Source organism: Neofelis nebulosa, chromosome 3 (genome assembly GCF_028018385.1).
Source record: "Neofelis nebulosa isolate mNeoNeb1 chromosome 3, mNeoNeb1.pri, whole genome shotgun sequence".
Lineage (NCBI taxonomy): Eukaryota > Metazoa > Chordata > Mammalia > Carnivora > Felidae > Neofelis > Neofelis nebulosa.
Window position 1 is genome coordinate 197,439,111 of NC_080784.1, and position 20,567 is coordinate 197,459,677.

Genomic DNA, 20,567 nt, shown 5'->3' on the forward strand with positions numbered 1-20,567 from the left:
ATCTTCAGTGTATCCTGGCATTATCATAGGTAACCACAAACTGGAAGGTGGTTGAGAGATGCCATTTCAATCAAGAGTTAGAAAAATGAAAATCATTTTTCTGTCCCAGACAGGACAGCTAGGCAGATGTGCACATGCAGCTCTATGGTCACCAAGAGTCACCTTGTTGTTATGAATTGAGCCCAATACCTAAGAGCCTGTAAATCTCTCCAATCATCTGAGATGACTGTGTTGGAGAAAAGATAGGAAACCGATCTTGTGTTTAAAGAATTCTCATAGCCACTGTAAAATACTTTTTTGCCCTTATGTAACTTCTATGAGTGTGATACATAGGGTGCATTGGTATCATATTTCCTCTAACTACTGCTTCGTCTAAGAACTTCTGGGAATGTTCTCCCATTGTGAATGGCCAAGTAGGATAGGAGTTCCATTTTTAACACTTCCAGAATTTGCATTCGTAACCTGCCCAGTAACCTTATGAAGTTGGCAAGAACATCCCCATTTAACAGATGAGAGGAACCAACTAGCAAATTAGTTTGGTGACTTTCCCAATGATGTCCAGCTCTGTAGCAAGCCCAGGATGTGAACTCAGATCCATGCTCTCTAAAGAGTGACCCAGCCATGCACCTGACACTCCTTCTGTGGCTGCAGCCATACTTAGATGGGCTCTGTCACAGAGGCAGTTCTGGAACACTGGGCCCACCCACCTTCAGTTACACCACCCTCCAGGAGTGGAAATGGGGTTGGCAGGGAAATTTCCCACACTGGCCACTTTGTAAGGGAAATAAGCAGGGACATCCAGACCTAGCCCTTGGGAACAAACAGTTGGCAGAGAAGGCCAGAAAGTTCTTTATCAATAACCCCATTCACTTTTACCCCAAAAGACTCATGTTCTGGTTTGTTGTGTTTCTAGCAGTTGAGTCTAACATTGGCTTTTTGTTAAATATACATTCTTCCCAAATGACACTTATGGCAGAACTGAAGCTTCAGCCAATATAATCCTATTTGGTTAATGCCCTTATCTAGGTGCTCATGGTTTGCAAGGCCTGCCTGGAAAGACTGAGGAGACGCCTGCCTTTGGAAGCTGGTGCCATCATATCCGTTCATTTGTAATCGGGTTGAACAGACATGAAATGAAATTTTCAAAAGAGACATGTGGTTATTTACGTTTCCATCCTTCCCTCTGTCAGAAACAGGCTTTGGTCCAGATCAAGGATGGACTCAGTTGGAAGAGCAAGACAAGTAACAGTTTATTCTATGGTGTTGAATTTTAATGGGCCCAAGTCAGGTGTTTTAAACAAAATTTAAGGCCTTTCTTCCCCATGTTCTGCTCCCAAGAGTAATAATGTTATCCACAATGATTTTTCACTTTATATGCCAATTCTAGACTCTTTAACTTCTCACCCCTACCCCATTTCCATGGGGACTAGACTCCACTCTTGCCCAGGCAAAAAGATGAAGAGAAGTGGATGCATTTGAGAGCTCTGCAGAGGTAGATTTCAGGACTCGGTGGCTGAGGAGGCGTTGGAAGAGAGAGGAAAGAATCTACAATGACTCCCAGGCTTCTCCACAGGGCCCTTCATCGTTTCAATGTTCACCATATCAAGACAGAGTAGTGGCTCTGGTTCTGCACAGGAAAATGGCTTCAAAAAACTCCATCTCCCCTTGATGATCAGAGGCTAAAACTGCACACATCATCATGGGATTAACTAAAAGAAGAATAGCGTAAACATGAACATAGGTTTGGCACACAAAATTACATAGGCAGACCCTGACTTGCCACAAGAGGGGCTCTCAAAAACACAGTTCATGGCCCCAAGTCTTTCTTAGTTAGAAAGCCTTGTGTAGATAAAGGCAGACGTTGTGGATTCGCACTTGGTTTACTTTCTTCTCACTTTGATGTACCCAGTGGGTTTGCAAGTCTGAGAATCATCAAGTATTCCTTACCATGCATACCTCTCCTAAAAATATCCTTCCTGTATATGCATCCCTCTTTTGTTTATAAAAGCATGTGCCAATGCATGGTCCAAAATTCTTGCGAGAAATGCGTCACCGGTTTTTAACTTTGACTATCATACAAGAGTCAAAAAATGGTTAACGTGTGCCTACTATATGAAGACACATTGCGCGGGCTATGTATCAGAAATGACGAAAATTGTTAGCCAGTCCTTTCTGGGTCTTTTATATCAGTGCTTCTCAAGCTTTCCAGCTGTGGAGGTGCCGACATCAGCACACAATAGTGGTTGTGTACAGCTGGAGAGCTCTAAAGATAGCCCGAAGTGAACAACACAAAAGGAAGACTTTCCAAATCGTATATTTTAGACTATGCATATCATGGAAATTTTGCATTATATTCCTAAACATATGTCTGCTTTTGTGTTGTGACGATAGGAGATGCTCTGCATGTGTCCTGTAGATTTACATGACTCCCATCACGTCCCCGTGTGTCCAGATGCAGCCACATCACATGGGAAGAAACACTGACACCAACTGTTTGTCCTAAAGACCGTAGCTCTGCCACACGCTGGGCTCAATAGAGAAATGGGGCTCTTGCTCCTCTCATACTGATGACAGCCTTGTTCCCCATTCCCCATCTGACCCTCTGCTTGCCAGTCTGACTGCAATTGAGTCCGATTTTGCTCCATTTCTCTTCACATGACACCAATCCTTGGCACTGTTTTCTGGCATTGACCTTTAGCCTGCTTCTCATTTTGGAAACTCCCAGTGACTACATTGTTTTAACGCTCTTTGGTCCCTCCCAGAACCCGTCTCTACCTTATCCGAGACCATCAGTGTGATACACAGCTATCAGATTCTCCCTGGACCCAGGATTGAGTCCCCACTGCTACCCACCCCCCCCAAAAAAAACATTAATATTTGTACCACAAAGTGTTAAAAAAGACCAAGTCTGGTTCAAGGAACATCCAATATATTTGTTTCCTAGGGCAGTCCTAACAAATTACCACAAACAAGGAGGGTTGTCACAACAGAAATGTATTCTCTCACAGCTCTGGAGGAGAGAAGTCTGAAATCAGGTGTGAGGAGGGCCATGCTCCCTCCAAAGTCTCTAGGAGCAAAACCTTCCTTATCTTTCCTAGTTTCTGGTGGCTGTCAGTAATCTTTGGCATTCTTTGGTTTGTAGCTACGTGACTCCAGTCTCTATCTCCATCTTCACGTATATTCTCCCTGTGTGTCTGTGTCTCTGTTTTCTCTTCATACAAGGACCCCAATCATTAGATTAGAGCCCACCCGAATCCAATATGACCTCATGCTAATGTATGACATTTGCCAAGACCTATTTCCAAGTAAGGCTGTACTCTAAGCCTCCAGTTGGACATGAATTTGAGGTCCCACCACCCCAAGGAGCATTGATTCCTTCTCTGTAACATTGGGGAAGGGAGAGGTGAGAGCTACATGATTTGTATCAAAATTGGATTTTCTAAAATAGTTTTATATGTCTGGAAAGTTCTTCAACTCTGATGTCGTCCCTGAGATACCTTCTTGTCACTAGACAGCGCACATGCTTTGGGGCACCCAGGGCAATCGCCACAATTTGCAACGTCCCAGGAATGATGTGGCAGCCTCTCATCTCGTGTTTGTTGTAAAAATGTGGACGATGCCAGGCACGCCCCGGAGTTCTAGAGTGAATCAAGTCCCACACACTCCTGGTGACTTGGTTTGCCTTGGCTAGACTCTAAGCACTTTGACCAATGATTGATGTTTACATCCCTCACAGCAAATGTTCACCAGCTGCTTTTGAATTAAATACATAAAACAATACCAATAATACACTGAACAGTTACTGAGAGTTTACTATGTTCTAGGCCAAGGCTGTCCAATAGAAATACAATACAGGGGCACCTGGATGGCTCATTTGGTCAAACATCTGACTCTTGACTTCAGCTCAGGTCATGATCTCACAGCCATTAGATCGAGCCCCAGGTCAGGCTCCACCACTGGGCAAGGAGCCTGCTTAATATTCTCTCTCTCCCTCTGTGCCTCTCCCCTGCTCATGCTCTCACGAAAGAAAGAAAGAAAGAAAGAAAGAAAGAAAGAAAGAAGGAAAAGAAGAAAAAGGAAGGAAGGAAAGTGCAACCAACATATGTTACTTTTAAATATTTTGGTAGCCACACTTTAAAAAGTAATAATAAATAGGTAAAATATTTTTTTAATTTTTCAAATATATTGTATTTAACCCAATATACCTAAATATTATCATCCCAACCCAATACATCCAAAATATTACCATTTCAACATTTTAAAATTCTTAAAATTACATTTTCCTTTTTTTTTCATCCTAAATCTTCAAAATCCAGTGTGTATTTTCTATCTACAGCACATCTCAATTTGGACCAGCCACATTTAAGGGCTCAGCAGCCACATGTGGCTGGTGGCTCCCATTTCAAGGCAGTGCAGTTTTGGAAACTATACTAAATACTTTACAAATATTAATTATTTATGTGTCACGGCAACCCGCAAGAAAGTATTATATGTGTCCCTATTTTTGAGATGAAGAAAGTGAGACTGACAGAGGTTGCATGATTTGCCCAGAGTGACAGAGGTAATGATTGCACAGCCAGGATTCAGCTGTGTTTTGAAAACACAGGATAGGATAGGATCCTATGCTCTGAAGTGTCGTGTTACATGGCCATCGAACCTGGATAGATGGATGGATGAGTGAATATAAATTCTTTGGAGGTTATTCCTTGGATTCTGGGTTCTTAATCCTTCTTTTTTCCTTTTTATTTCCCTCCAATAAACTAGTACATGCAGGCACATACACTCATGTGCTGGACCAATGCTTTTCAACTCCCCTCAAACTACTTACACCCACATCAGAACCATCTGGACTCTTCAGATTCCCAGGATCCACCCCTACATGGGTCTCACCCAGGAGATCAATGAAAGCTCATGAGTTTTTGCTGTTAATTTTCCAGATTAGTGATTTGGACGCCCAAATAAAATGGCGTTCACAACACTGGCTGGTAATAGAATCACCTGGAGCTTTAAAAATACCTTGCTTGGGGAGGGGAGGCACCTGGGTGGCTCAGTCGGTTGAGCATCTGACTCTTGGTTTCAGCTCGGGTTATGATCTCATGGTTTGTGGGTTTGGGACCCCAAGTCGGACTTTCTGCTGATGGTGCAGAGCCTGCTAGAGATTCTCTCTCCCTCTCTCCTTGCACCCCTCCTGTCTCTCTCTCTCTCTCTCTCTCTCAAAATAAATAAACTTTAAAATAATAATAATAATAACAACACCATGTTTGGGCTCCATCCACAAGCACACTCATAAAGCTAGTCTGGGATACGACCTGAGCATCAAAACTTTTAAATGGACAGCGGGAGTTGAAAATGCTACACTGAAGTGTGAGACTCACTGTCCTCATGCTTCTCCCTTCCAAACCAGTCTGGATAACTATGCATGATACTGTTTAGAAGGATCCAGAGAAATGAATTTAAAGCCATTAAGCTTCCAGGTGTCCAGGTGGTCAATTAGGACAACGAGCCAAACTGAAAGTGACAGTCGAGCCTGGGCTCCCCCACTGCAACAATGCGAGCAAGAGACAAAAAAGAGGGGCTGACTCCCTAGTGCTCCACTCTTCCCCACAGAGTGGCCCCAGGTGAGGGTCCTTTGGATGCAGCACAGATCGGGGGTGCCCTGAGCAAAGTCTCCAGCCTCTTTACGAGCATGTAAGCAAGGGGACAAAGGGGAAGGGCTAGAGATAGAAAGGTACTCAAAGTGGAGCAAAGTGCTTCAGCCAAGGCCCCCCAGTAAAGAGGCCTCTGAATGGAAGTGCCTGACTAGGGTGGCAGACGAACATTTTTGAGTACGGCTGGCCAAGGGAGGGGGATCCTGAGTCCTTGCATCTCCTTCCAGAAAATGGCAATGCAAGTCTGATACGAGGAGGGTAGCTTTCTTCCCATGAGGCCTGCCAGGTAAAGCCTCATAATTGCCTTTGGTAGGGGTCTAAAAGATCACATAGGATTTTGGCCGCCTCCTCAAGACATCTGTAATTATTATAGCTGTGTTGGAAATTATGAGTCCATCTGTACACAGAGAATTTTCTGTGCAAGTCTGTTCTGAAGAGCAACCCAGCTCCTGACCGTTGCAAATTAGCCAAAGCTTGTCATTAATGATCCACTTCAATACCTTGACTGGCATCCATAGGGACCCATTACTACATGCCTCCTTAGACACCCAGGACGCTTGGTCCCTCCACGAATTGCAAGTACTCTTTAGAGCTCCCGTCAGTTAGAAAGGATAGAAAACCACTTTAAATTAGCTTAAACCATAAAGAGAGTTTTTGTTCCAAGGAACTGAACAGACCAGATGCAGAGATGACTTTAAACATGGTGAAATGCAGAGGTTTAAGTATTCCATCAGGAATCTTTCTCTCCAACGTTCTTTTCTCCTGCTTTCCATCATGAGGGCGTCATCTTCAGCAAGCTCACAAAACACCCTGACAAAGCATGACAGATGGCCACCAGCAGCTCCAGGCTTAACCTTGCTCACAGCCAGCATCCTGACAGAAGAGAGTTGCTTCTTATCTACAGCAACCGCAGCAAACTCAAGCGAAGACGAGGATTGGTTCCTCTCAGGTCACATGGCCATTCTTGAGCCAATCACCGTGGCAAGGGCATCAGAGCCACATGATTGTCAACCCACCCCACCAAAAAAAAAAAAAAAAAATACAAGAAGGGAGGGAGAAGAGTTCCCAGAAGGAAGAGATCATCTTTGGGCGGAGTATATTACAAAGGAAGGACTGAACAAAATTCTGTCAAGCTTGATGTGAGAAAGCAGCTTTGAAAACTTAGTTAAAAAAACAACAACAACAAAAAACGCTATGCTTGCAGATCCTGTGTTCCTGAAAAGCATAAACCACTTCCCCCCAAAAATGTTTCCTTTCCCAGAATACTTAACAGGAATTAAGTTCATTAAGCCAAAAGAGAAGAAAGGGGAGCTTCTTAGTGGGGACTGTCTGTGGAAAAGACCAGGAACTGGGCCTGGCAATTTTTCTTATTTTTAATCATTTCGTTTTTTTATTTCATGATGATAAAGGTACTCTTTAATCTCCATCCGGTATTTCACCCATCCCCTTACCCACCTCCCCTCTGGTAATCATCAGTTTGTTCTCTATAGTTAAGAGTCTGTTTCTTGGTTTGCCTCTCTCTCTCTCTCTCTCCCCCTCTCTCTATCTTTCTTTTAGCTCATTTGCTTTGTTTCTTAAATGCCACATATGAGTGAGATCATATGGTGTTTTTCTTTCTCTGACTGGCTTATTTCACTTAGCATTATACTCTCTAGCTACATTCATGTTGTTGCGGATGGTAAGATTTCATTCTTCTTTATGACTGAATAATATTCCTTTGTATATATATACCACATCTTCCACATCCGTTCATCTATCAATGGATAGATGCATGATCCGTAATTTGGCTATTGTAAATACTGCTGCGATAAACATAGGGGTGGGAGTATCTCTTTGAATCTGTTGTTTGATTTGTTTGTTTGCATTTGTGGCATAAATACCGAGTAGCGCAATTACTGGATGACTGGGTGCTTCTATTTTTAATTTTTTCCACAGTGGCTGCACCAGTTTGCATTCCCACCAACAGTGCAACGCGTTCCTTTTTGTGCACATCCTCACCAACACTTGCTGTTTCTTGTGTTTTTGATTTTAGCTATTCTAACAGGTGTGATGGGCCTGGCAATTTAAAGAGACCAACTCACTGAGGCCTCAGGATCACCATCAGGCAAGATGAGAAAACGGGGGCCCAACAAGATAAGGCATCTGCCCAAGTGGCAGAGCAGCTCTTACACACCCTGCTTATTCTCTAATGAAAATGCTGTTTGGGGGGCCCTGAGTGGCTGAGTCAGTTAAGCCTCTGGCTCTTGGTTTTGGCTCAGGTCACAGTCTCATGGTTCATGAGTTTGAGCCCTGTGACGGGCTCCATGCTGACAGTGCAGAGGCTGCTTGGGATTCTCTCTCTCCCACTCTGTCTCTGCCACTCCCCTGCCCATTCTCTCTCTCTCTCTCTCTCTCTCTCAAAATAAATAAATAAACTTTTTTTCAAAGTTACATTTTCTTACTATGATCAGCTGGCTGCTTTTGCACAACACAAGTACATATGTTATCTCATTTGACCTTCACAGCAGACAAGAAGGAAAATAAGGCAGGCATTATTATAGTTATTTAGCATTACTTCCTTGAGGTCAGTCCCTAGAGATAAAGTTGTGGGTCCAGCCATCAACAGAGGAAGACATAAGAGTGGATACAAGGAATCCCTGGTACCCTTGAACATCAATCACATCATCCATTCAGGTGGGAGGACAGTGATGTTCCTGACTCCTCCCATCTTGTAGTAGAATCTCCCAGAGAGAAACAATGCATTCCCAATACAGCTTCTCTGTGCCCCCACTCCTTTCCCATAGACCCTCTCTGGAAGACACCAAGGGGACTGACCCAGCCCAGGGCTCATTTTGCCCCTAAGCACAACAGCCCATCGCAATTGGGGGCGCCCAAATGCTTATAAAGCCAAACTAATTTGATCTCCTTGATATAATGGCACTTGGTGCTTAAACTTAGTTTCCAGTCATCAAGGAAGAAATATTACGTAATGACAGGAATTTAGTCTGTGGAATCAAATAGGTGATGGTTTGAATCTGTCTAGGACAGTCTCCAGCACATAGTAGGTGTGTATGTGGTTGGGTTGGTTGGTTGATTGGTTGGTTGGTTTTCCTTTCCACATCTGTACGTTTCAACCCAAATGTAATGGAGCGGAAAAAACTTGAACTAGAAGGCAGAAAAGGTGTATTCCAGCCCTCCTTCTGCCACTGATTTCCTCTGTGACCTTGGTAAGGTGATGCAGGCTCAATGTTCCTTGGTTTCCTCAATCTTCAAATGAGAATAATAACGCCAGTCTAGCTTACCTCAGACTGTTATAGGGATTGAATAAATGAATGTTCATGAATCCACTGTGAAAAGTGTGAAGAGCTACCCAAATATTAGGGATCGCTTTGGGCCAGAGCCTTCATCAATAATCTTTGGGACAGCCTATCGGGAAACAGGAACACAGGCAGAAAAAATACAAAGCGGCTGTTACCTTCGCAAGGTCACTGCTGTGCTCCAGGCATTGACAAGCCCGAAGAACACGCAGGTCGAATACCAGGAAAATCTTTCATGCAACAGAAGATTTTTGTCAGCAGCCCTGACTAGACTGCCAAGTCACAGACGGTTCTCTCTAAAAGCATGGTTAACTTCCTGATCAACATTTTGAAGCAATTTAGAAAAGCCATCGCAAACCATAGACTCCTGGAAGCTCAGACTCGAAAGAGAACCTCGTAAGTTATCATCGCAAATGCTTCATTTCCCAGTTGAGGAAACGGAGGCCCAGATTCCCACTGCGCATTTCAGATCCGTGTTCCTTTCTACTATGCCGAGGATTTCCTTCTGATACCGATTAGGAATAAGAATTCTCAAAATCCTAAAAATCACTTAATTCGAGGCATTACTGCACAGAGCCCTTCAACCTGGACCTCAGAGAGGGCTGCACTTCCAAAGGTTCTGGAAATGGAGAAGAAATGCAGGCAGAATATAGAATCCCCATAGATGGCGTAATTTGTAAAATTAGCGTGACATTTGAGGCACTTCGGATGAAAGTCACCACAGAAATGCCCAGCTTTTCATGAAATAACTAAAAGGAATAGAGGGTTTCACATTATATTACAGCTCTCAGGTTTCCATTAAATTTCAAAGTTGCCCATTTAGTTAAAAGAATTCAGCCTTTCCTGAAATGACAAACTCCAGAGTTTTAGCTTTTCTTTGGTAATTTAATATGACCCTGTAAATTTTTTCCTCCGGGCTGGAAACCGGGTTTTGTCACAGAAGAGGGGGCCACAAAAATGAGGTAGCTTCCGGCAAATGGGTCTTGTGACTCAGTAAAGAGGTGGGAGCCCTCTTTTTCTTTATTCGTTGGAACACCATGATCTTGTTAGGATAATGAGAGAGCTGTGTTCACCCAAACAAACAAACGTAGCTCACAGAGCGAAAAAACACATGTGTGCATGCTAGGGTAAGCCTGGAGCTAGGCCACACTCTCTACCTGCAAAGCAAACACAAAAAGCATCTCTTAACAGTCTCAGGCTTGACAGATCATTAGGTATTCCATCATTATGCCCCCAACTTTCATAAACGAGATACCTTTACATACTTTCTGCTCTAGTTTTAATTGTGGCCCCTCCCAAATATATTGAAACACTAGCCCCCAGTACCTTATAACGTGACCTTAACTTGGAAATAGGGTCTTTGCTGAGGAAATTAGGGAAGATGAGGTTAGACTGTAGTAGGGTAGGCCCTTCATCCAACATGGCTGGTGTCCTTATTAGAAGCGTAGAGACACAGGGGCCCCGGGGTGGCTCAGTAGGTTAAGCACCCAACTTTGGTTCAGGTCATGATCTCGCGTTTCGCGTGTTCGAGCCCCACGTCAGGTTCTGTGCTGAGAGCTCGGAGCCTAGAGCCTGCTTCGGATTCTGTGTCCCCCTCTCTCTCTGCCCCTCCCCCGCTCATACTCAGTCTCTCTCTGTCTCTCAAACATAAATAAATGTTAAAAACAAAAATTTTAAATGAAAAAAAAGACACAGACACGGAGACATGCACAGAAAATGCTATGTGACAATCGAGACAGAGGCTGGAGTGATAAGGTTGTAAACCTTACACTCAATTAAGTTAAAAAAACAACAACAACAACAAAAAACGCTATGCTTGCAGCCCTTCGAGGCTCAGAGAGGATCGCCAGCAACACCAGAAGCCCTTCAAGGGTCGCCAGCAACACCAGAAGCCCTTCGAGGATCGCCAGCAACACCAGAAGCCAAGAGAACGGAATGGAACAGGTTCTTCCCTAGAGCCTTCAGAGCAAGCACCGCCCTGCTGACACAGTTCTGGAACTTCCCACCTCCAGAACCATGAGGGAATAAATTTTCTGTTTTTTAATGTTTATTTATTTTTGAGAGAGAGACAGAGCATGAGTAGGGTCAAGGTAGAGAGAGGGGGAGACACAGAATCCGAACCGGGCTCCAGGCTCTGAGTTGTAAGTACAAGTCTGACACGGAGCTTGAACTCATGAACCACGAGATCATGACCTGAGCCAAAGTCAGACACTTAACCGACTGAGCCACCCAGGCGCCCCAAATTTTCTGTTTTTTTCAGCCACTCAGTTTGTGGTATTTATTGTGGAAGCCCTGAGAAACAAAAACACCTTCCAACTCCAAGAAGGACAAAAGAAATCAGGCCTGGGACAAGGAAAGGAAAAGGGAACTGAGTGCAAACCAAATCGGCCAGTGTTCGGGGCCTCCCCCACCAGGCAGGCTGAGCCTGAAACTCAGGTTTGAAAAATGGTCCCTCCCGTCACGCGGCTGTGGAGAAAGAGTGAAGCAGGAAAGCCACCTTTATTGCTGACCTGGCATCATAAAAATAATTAGCAAATTGCCACAAGGTGCTTCCGGAAGGTGATTCAGATGTCACGGCCGTTCGGCCTGGGAGAGCAGCCGCCAGCCTGCTAATGCATCACTTTCCCAGCAAACGGCCGTGTTTATGAGCAGATTTTCCTCTAAATTGTTCTCCACAGCACAGAACTTCTTTTCTGTATTGAGGACATCCAGACTCAGCTCACAGAGAACACTCTCAGGTGAGCAGTGAAGGTCACGTCTGTCTAAGTGGATGCGACAGCTCCAGTCAGGTTCCAAAGCCAAAGGGCAGCAGGTGGGGTCACCTGGGGTCATCTTTCTGGGGACCAGTAAGATCATTGGGGCAGCTTCCCAGAAACAGGCCGTTGTCCAGGAAGTTCAGAGGGCAGGCTGCGGGCTCTCAAAGTCAGTGTCTGCAGAGTTTCACAGGCCTAGAAGCATCTAGAAAAGGAAAAGTTCAGTGCCTTGCTCTAAACATGTTTGATTAGGGGCGCCTGGGTGGCTCAGTCGGTTAAGCGTCCGACTTCACCTCAGGTCACGATCTCGCAGTCCTTGAGTTCGAGCCCCACATCGGGCTCTGGGCTGATGGCTCAGAGCCTGGAGCCTGCTTCCGATTCTGTGTCTCCCTCTCTCTCTGCCCCTCCCCCGTTCATGCTGTCTCTCTCTGTCTCAAAAATAAATAAACGTTACAAAAAAAAATTAAACATGTTTGGTTAGATGCTCTCAAACTTGATGTCCAAGTTCCATGTCAAGTTCTAACAGTGGAAGGCTCTCCTGCCTTAATCTACCACAAGCTTGCTTTATTTTATGTCCTTATGTAAGGGATCATTCCATGACTATCACTGTAATCTTAACTTTCTATTATTCACTGACAAGTTACATGTTGACCTTGGCCATAGAAACAATAGGACAAGATAGGGAGAGCAAAGGATTGTCCTTGCCACCGTCTATTGATGGCTTTGACATTCCAAACACCACACTGAGCTCTTCGGCTTTATTATGTCTTTTGATCCTTATTATTCTTCAATTATGGATGAAGAAACTGAGGCTCAGGTAATTTACATGAATCATCTTCCCAAAGTCCTACAACAAGATCAGGCAAAGGTGTAACTCAGGCAGAGATCTGTTTGCCATCAAAGTTGGTGCTACATATGCTCTGCCTCATTTTTGCAATGGAGAAAAAAATTCCAGAAACTGGCTCCAGTGTGTGATTCTGACAATGTAAGAGTCCGTGGATCCCAGGGATATGCCATCTTTCTCAGGGCAAGTAAGGATTTGTAAACTGTAAAGTGTCGTCCCTCAAACAGTGAACAAGTTTCTCTTTTGCCCCGTCTGGCAATGCTTGGCATGTGCCCAGCAGGCACTTTGTTCGGGCAAGATTTTCAACAAAGCCAGTTAGTTGTGTGGCTGACCTATGGAGAAGGGACGCCTGGGTGGCTCTGTCGGTTAAGCGTCCGACTTTGGCTCAGGTCATGATCTCACAGTCCGTGAATTCAAGCCCCGAGTCAGGCTCTGTGCTGCCAGCTCGGAGCCCGGAGCCTGCTTCGGATTCTGTGTCTCCCTCTCTCTCTGCCCTTCCCCCGCTCGTGCTCTGTCTCTCTCACTCTCAAAAATAAATAAACATAAAAAAATAATTTAAAAAAAATGAGATTGGAGGCAAGGGGAGGAGACACAGAATAAAATGGATTCTCTGCCCAGTATGGGAACAGAAGAGAAGGCAAAGCAAGTCTCTAGACAAAGATACTAATCAAGTCAACCCAGTCAAGTTACAAGTCAACCCAGTCAAGTTACAGAGCCATTCTCGTTTCTCTGTTCCGAGTCTCTGATCCACAGGAGGGAAATCCATTGAGAGCTTTCAACAAAAAGCAACTCATTTAAGATTACTGGAGAGCTTCTTTCTCCCGTTTGGGACATATAAAATGACTCACTCCCCTGCTTTTAAGTAAAAAACAGGGAGCTTAATTCAATAAGCTCCACAAATGGTTAAATAAATTATGGTATGACCATAAATTAGAATAGTATGCCCTTGGGGCGCTGAGTGGCGCAGTCGGTTAAGCGTCCGACTTCAGCCAGGTCACGATCTCGCGGTCCGTGAGTTCGAGCCCCGCGTCAGGCTCTGGGCTGATGGCTCGGAGCCTGGAGCCTGCTTCCGATTCTGTGTCTCCCTCTCTCTCTGCCCCTCCCCCGTTCATGCTCTGTCTCTCTCTGTCCCAAAAATAAATAAAAAACGTTGAAAAAAAAAATTTTTTTAAAAAGAATAGTATGCCCTTATTAAAAGTCGTATTTTCATGAATATTTAATGCCATGAGACAATGCTAATAAGAGAAGCTTAAGCATAAAAGATAGTATTCCAGGGGCACCTGGGTGGCTCAGTCGGTCCAACTTCGGCTCAGGTCATGATCTCACAGTTTGTGAGTTCAGGCCCCAGGTCGGGCTCTGTGCTGACAGCTCGGAGCCTAGAGCCTGCTTCAGATTCTGTGTCTCCCTCTCTCTGCCCTTTTCCCGCTCACGCTCTGTCTCTCTCTCAGAAAATGAATAAACGTTAAAAAAAAAAAAAATTAAAAGATAGGATTCTAATGTGTCTCTATAAGAGAATTCTATTTCTTTAAAATATATATAATGTCGGGGCACCTGGATGGCTCAGTCAGTTAAATGTCAGACTCTTGGTTTCAGCTCAGGTCATGATCTCGTGGCTTCATGGGTTTGATCTCCGTTTCACAGAGCCTGCTTGGGATTCTCTCTCCCTCTCTCTCTGTCCCTCCCCCAACTTGTGCTGTCTCTGTCTCTCTCAAAATAAATAAATAAAAACAAAACAAAACAAATAAAATAACATAAAATAAAATAAAATAAAATAAAAAATATACATAAAGTCTGTCGATATGAATGGAAAAGAGAGTGAAATGAAACATGGGAAAATCATTAACATGGTTATCTCTGGGTGAAGTCATAGTTGATTTTCATTTTTTATTTACAGTTTTATCTTTTTTAAAAAAAATTTAAAGATGTTTACATATTTTTGACAGAGAAATAGAGCACAAGTGTGGGAGGGGCAGAGAGAGAGAGGGAGACAAAGAATCCGAAGCAGGCTCCAGGCTCTGAGCTGTCAGCACAGAGCCTGATGCGGGGCTCCAATCCTCAAACCGTGAGATCATGACCTGAGCCGAAGTCGGACACTCAGCCACCCAGGCGCCCCTACAATTTTCCGTATCTTTAAACACATTTTACAAAAGCCAAATAATATTTCATAGCAAGAAAAAAAAATAATCAATGTGTTTTAATTCTTCTGGTAAATACTAAATAAGAATATTGAGCAGTGAACCACGAGAGCCACGCTCCCATGTCAGCTCTGTATCAAAGCCCTTCCCTGGGCCATTCTCCAGTTTCCTCACCGACAAAACATGGAGACTATTGTTCGTATCTAGGGTTCTGTGCCTCCATTATACCCCATGCCCCTTAGTGAACATAGGCAAACAGGAGACATGAGGAAGAAATTGAAAGGAGCAGGAGATACATAGGGGTCAGACGGGGAAGAAAAATTGAGAGAGAAGTAAGGGAGCTAAGGAGAGAGGGATACAGACAAAGCAGGTGTGAGCGCAGATTTTTCAGATGAATACTGATTTTAAGCAGTTCATTGGGCCCTGTGTTCAAGTCACAGTCCTGAGAAACTGATTCTTCACAAATCTTCATCTGCTTTCATTAACCATCTTGCCTAATGAGTTCACCACCCAAGCCCACCAGGATGGAATGAATCTCTGTGCTAAAGCAGGGGTAATTAGAGAAATAGGATGAATTCGAACTGAAATCTGGATCTAGTGCCTCGGGCTGGAAATGAGTCACCCTCGAAAGAAAGCAATTATTTGTGTTATCTGCCCACATCACCTTTGCCCTTCTGTTTATGTGGAAAACAATTCAGTTACAGATGGAACCGATTAACGCCATTCCAGCAAAACACTCCCCGGTCCTTTCTCTCCAGGCCCCCCACACAGTAGGTAGGGGCTTGGGGACAGAGCTCCCTGCTCGGGAGCACCATGTGGGAGATAGTCATTTTCACTCTGCTAACAAAACTGAGATCTCCCTCTTCTGCCTCTGTTATGTCCTTCAAAGCATCCAGCTATTTGAAACAGAACACACTCAATAAATACCTGTATTCTCGATGATCATAATTTTTCAAGCCTAGAGAATTTCATGGAAAATCAGAGGCCATCGAAATCAAGGAACAAAGTATGGTGGAGATTCAGTCAGAAGCCATAGAATGGCTGGACCATTATATTATCAGATGAAATTTCTTAATTCCATACAAGTACACACCCCTTCCGAGTCTGCACTCATTCATACCCTTGGGGTAGGGAGGAAAGCATTGACTTTCTGAACTTACAGAGGCCACTCAGATTTCAGTATTCTCTTTGGGGAGACTTAAAGCGGAATCCCCGCCTGATAAGTTTTTACTCATTTCTGCAAGAAGCATTGAATGAAGTGGTTGAGAAAGCAGGTTCCGGGGCCAGATGTCTAGGTTCAAATTCTGTCTCGGGCACACACTAGTTACTTAGCCTCTCTATGCCTCAATGTCCCCATTTTTTTAAGAGAGAGAGAGACAGTACGTGTGCATGTGCATGTGAGTGGGGGAGGGGCAGAGGAAGAGAGCATCTGAAGCAGGCTCCACGCTCAGCACCGAGCCCAACACAGGGCTTGATCTCATGACTATGAGATCATGACCTGAGCTGAAATCAAGAGGCAGACGCTTAACTGACTGAGCCACCCAGGCGCCCCTCAATTTTCTCAATTATTAAATGGCACCATATAGGAGCATCATAAAAATCAAATAATTAAGCTCTTTATCTGGTCCCTGACACAGTACCTGAAATTGATTTAAGGAAATGGAGTAATCACCATCTCCTATTTGATTATAGATGTGCTTAAAATGTATCCCTCCGTCTAATGTCTAACTTTGAAAGTTAGTCAGTTTGTTTATTATTCACATCAGGAAGTATTTGAGCCCTAATAGGAATGGGAGAGCCCCACAGGAGAAGAGGCAACCTTCAGTGTATTCATACAATGGAATACTACTCAGCAATAAGATTAAAAAAAAAAAAAAAACCTGCTTCATGCAATAATATAATTCAACTCACACAGATGTGCTATGAAAGAAGCCAGATGCAGAGAAGTACCTGCATCTGACTCCAGCAAATGAAGTTCAAAACCAGGCAAACTTAATCAATGATGGCTAAGGTCAGAATTGTGGGGACCGACCATCCCGATTTGCCTGGGACGTTCCCAATTTCCACACAGAAAGTTTCTCATGCCTGGAAACCCCTCAGTTCCAGGTAAATTGTGACCATTGGTCACCCTATTACTAACCCATAAGAGGAGGTTACAGACTAGAAAGAGTCACAGAAGAAACCCATTGGGACTAGGAATGAGGAACTTGATTTGCACTGGTTACAGGCTGCGTAGACCTGTGAAAATCATCATGCTGATGATTAGCATACTCCATTCACTGTAATGTACGTATATCCTGCCCTTAAAAAAAAAAAAAAAAAATAGACCTGAATCTAGAAAGGATGATAAGCAGTTGGAGAAATGAGATGGTCAACAGTGCAGGAGATGGTACCCAAAGTGGGTATTTCCCCTCCAGACCCCTATGGATCTCTTCATCCACCCCCTTCTCTGTCCTTCCCTTACATCTGACTCCTGGACCCCAGGTCCTGGCACCACATCTGTCCTCAAGGAAGGAAGAGATGGCTAAAGGAGTCAGAGTTCAGCAATCCCTGGGCTTTTTATTCATGGTCCAAACCAATTGTGGAAGGCAAGTCAGGTACAGATAGTACTGATTAACTCCATTCTTAAAATACTTGCAGGTCTTTCCAGACCTGCAGGCACTGGTGACTTGGGGACAAAACTCCCTCCTGTCTGAGGGCCTCAATTCGCTCAAGAATACAATGTGGGAGACAGTCATCTCTCCCACAAAGCCCCTGGGGTGATACCCCCATCCAATCCAGAGCCACTTCCCAAACTAGTCAACACTCACTCATTCTGCCCCAATTCTCTATGGCTTCAGTCACCTTTCCATGGACCTGGTTTCCACCCCAACCCAGCCCCTTCAGACTGGTGCTTCGGTCATGCTGTTTGGCTCTCTCAAGCCAGTTTCACCTCTGAAAACTTCTGGGAGGGGTAGAATTTAATCTCCAGACCCGATGTGCTTGAACATCCTCTCCATCACCATTGTCACTACTCCTACCACTGGAGAAATCTCCTGGTGGCCTTAAAAATCTGGCCCCCATCCTCTGTATCCCTTGAAAGAACTAGGTCAGGGGTGGTTAGTAAGTATTTGGCATATACACCTTCAATCCACCCTACCACACCCTCAACGGACATCACTCATCAATGTTGACTCTCCTCTTTGGATATGGATGAGGTCTTGGAGTCCCCATTAGCCTAGAGCTCATGTGTGATTCATGGATGAGAGAAAATGAAACCTACCCATTATCCTCATACTGGCTTCCAAGTTCACGGAGGGACCTAATTAGTTTTGTGCATGGCCATGGAAGCAAAGGCAAATAGTGCCTGCAGTCTGGCCAGTGTATGTGCGACTTATAGATGCCCTAAGCCCCATAATTTCATGAAATGAACTTGGCCACTCATCCAAGCAACTGGTCTGGTTGGGGTAGGTTTCCCATCCTAAGGTCCTGACCGTTCCAAGTCTGACCTGCCCCACTGGCCAGTGCACGTTATTTGCCACTGACACCGTGGCCGAATAGCTCCTCTCCTTCTTTACCTCATTTTATCACTCGTATTATTTTTTGTTGGTGTCCTGATGTCAATAAAATGCTCCCGTCTGAAATGCTTAGCTCAGAGTTTTGCCAGCTGTACCGCCACCCCTTGTAATCACCACCCACAACAAGGCAGAACACTTTCTAGCCCCTCCCAAGTTCCTTGCCGGTGAAACATCTCCCATCACGGTGAAGAGCCGGCAGAAGTTGTCCGTTCCCTTTACGTGAATGGCATCAGATTCCTAGCTGGCTTGTTAAATTGCCCTCGTTCACGGGACTCATCCAACTACGGCTATAACCTCAAACAGCACCTTGTAATTTTCCATCTAAAACAAAGAAAACTCCATTTTGTTTCTGTCCCTGAACTATTGAGTTTTATCTCCCTAGGCTTCGTTGACCTTCTAAAGGTTTTTTATGTTTTCTTATATCCTGGTTTCTCCACTTATCTTCTTTCCTGAAGTATCAGTTTTTCAGGATAGACTGTGTAAGTCCTTTTATGGTGTTGCACGGCAATCTTACATATTAGGTTTCTTGCGGGAGAGCTGTAAACTCGGGAGATTGTGGTAGGTATGGTGCTCTGGACCAGCCATAATATTGTTTGTGTCTTGCTCCCTGTACTATCACACAGTATGAGAGTCTCTGCCTTAAAATCCACCTGGTTCTCGACCTGTGGGCTCTGTGTGATGGTCCACATAACCTTTCCATGCTGCTCCAGCAATTTCTCAAATTCGTCAACCCCACAAAAAGAGAAGCGTTTGTTAGAAATGCAAAAAGGGTCACGAAGTGGCGTCCTCGCTTCACAGGGCAAGGTCGTTTTGCCAGATGATGAAGGACTTTCGGGTCCGGTGGCTCCAGATAATTGTCAACCTCTACGCCCAAGCAAGTTGAGAATACAGTGTTTCCAGGTATTTCCACGTACCGGCCGGCAGGGACCTGGACGGCGTAAACACGAAGGATACCCAACCTGCTCCATCTGAAAGGAAACGGACACAGACAAAAGCATGAAGGAGAGAGCGGAGGTCCTGTCCCTTTTGCTTTGCCATTTCACACAGTGGCGTTTTTCAGACCCTCATTGCTGCCGGCCTGGATTATTTCAACAGCCTCCTCATCGGTTCCCTGCCACTGGTCTCCCCCCTCTCTGTCCTCTCTGCCCCTCACCATGGCTGCCTACGTCATTCTGCAATGGCTTCCCCATGACGGCAAAGGAAGACTGAACCCCACCGCGCTGTTCAAGGATCGCCAGAGAGTGGCTCGCCTCTCCCCTGCCTCCTCCGTTCCACTCCTCCTGCTCCACCTAAGTGCTGTCTTCTGCTCTTCTACCAGCCTTGCCCAGGACAGCCCGCTCTGCCAGACCCCCCGACATCCACAGCTGCTGTTTCTTCTGCCTGACACTTGTTTCGCGCTCTCTCCTTCGAGTTAGCTCTGCATCAGCACGAATTAGCTTGTATAACATCTCCTCTGAAACTCTTTCCAAACACTTTTGGGTAGCTCATGTCTCCATGCCTGCGCCCCGGGAGTCCTCCGTCGTGGCCCGTTCAGCGCTCCTGCGCTCACCTCCCACAACCCCAGGGGCACTATTCCCATTGAACACAGGGACTCCCTGGCCGTATCCAACATGGCAGCGCTGAGCCTCTGCACCCCAATCAGTTGGGCACCCCGCTGTCTCCCAGGCCCCTCCCTTCCCACCCCCGCAGCAAACCCTCCACTTGTAGGCATGACCACAGCTCTTTTTCAGAGGCTCTCTCCTCCGCCACTGGGTCCTCAGGTTGCCTCCTGGGTCCGCCCATCCTTCCAACCTACTGAGTCCACCAGACGAACCCCTTTGGCAGACTCTGTGTTTTGGGATTCGCAAGCGTCTGTTTTTCCAACAGTTCCCAACTTTACCTCCATCTGGGGCGGTATCACTGACTTTCAGCAGGGTCATTTCTGCCACGGATAGGCAGCACCAAGCCCCAAAACTCCACCCTGGCCAGAGTCCCGGGCTTCACTGCAAAGATGAGAATTCAGCCACACTGTGGCAATAAGGAAGAGTCTGGGATCCCTTGTCTCTTGAGTCTCAGCATTTGCTCTTTGCAGACCCCGTCACACCTCTACTTCCTTGAACCTTTTCTCTCTCCCCAGGTGGAGTGACTTCTCTTTGAACGCCCATTTTCCTACCAGGCTCAGTGGCATTTAAGTTAATTTCTTTTATATATATATATACGTATATATATATATATATATATATATACGTATATATATATGTATATGTATATAATATAATTTATTGTCCCAGTTCAACTTGGCGTTATCCTGGCTGATGCTTCTAGCAGAGGCTTTAGGAGAATGAATTGGAAGCC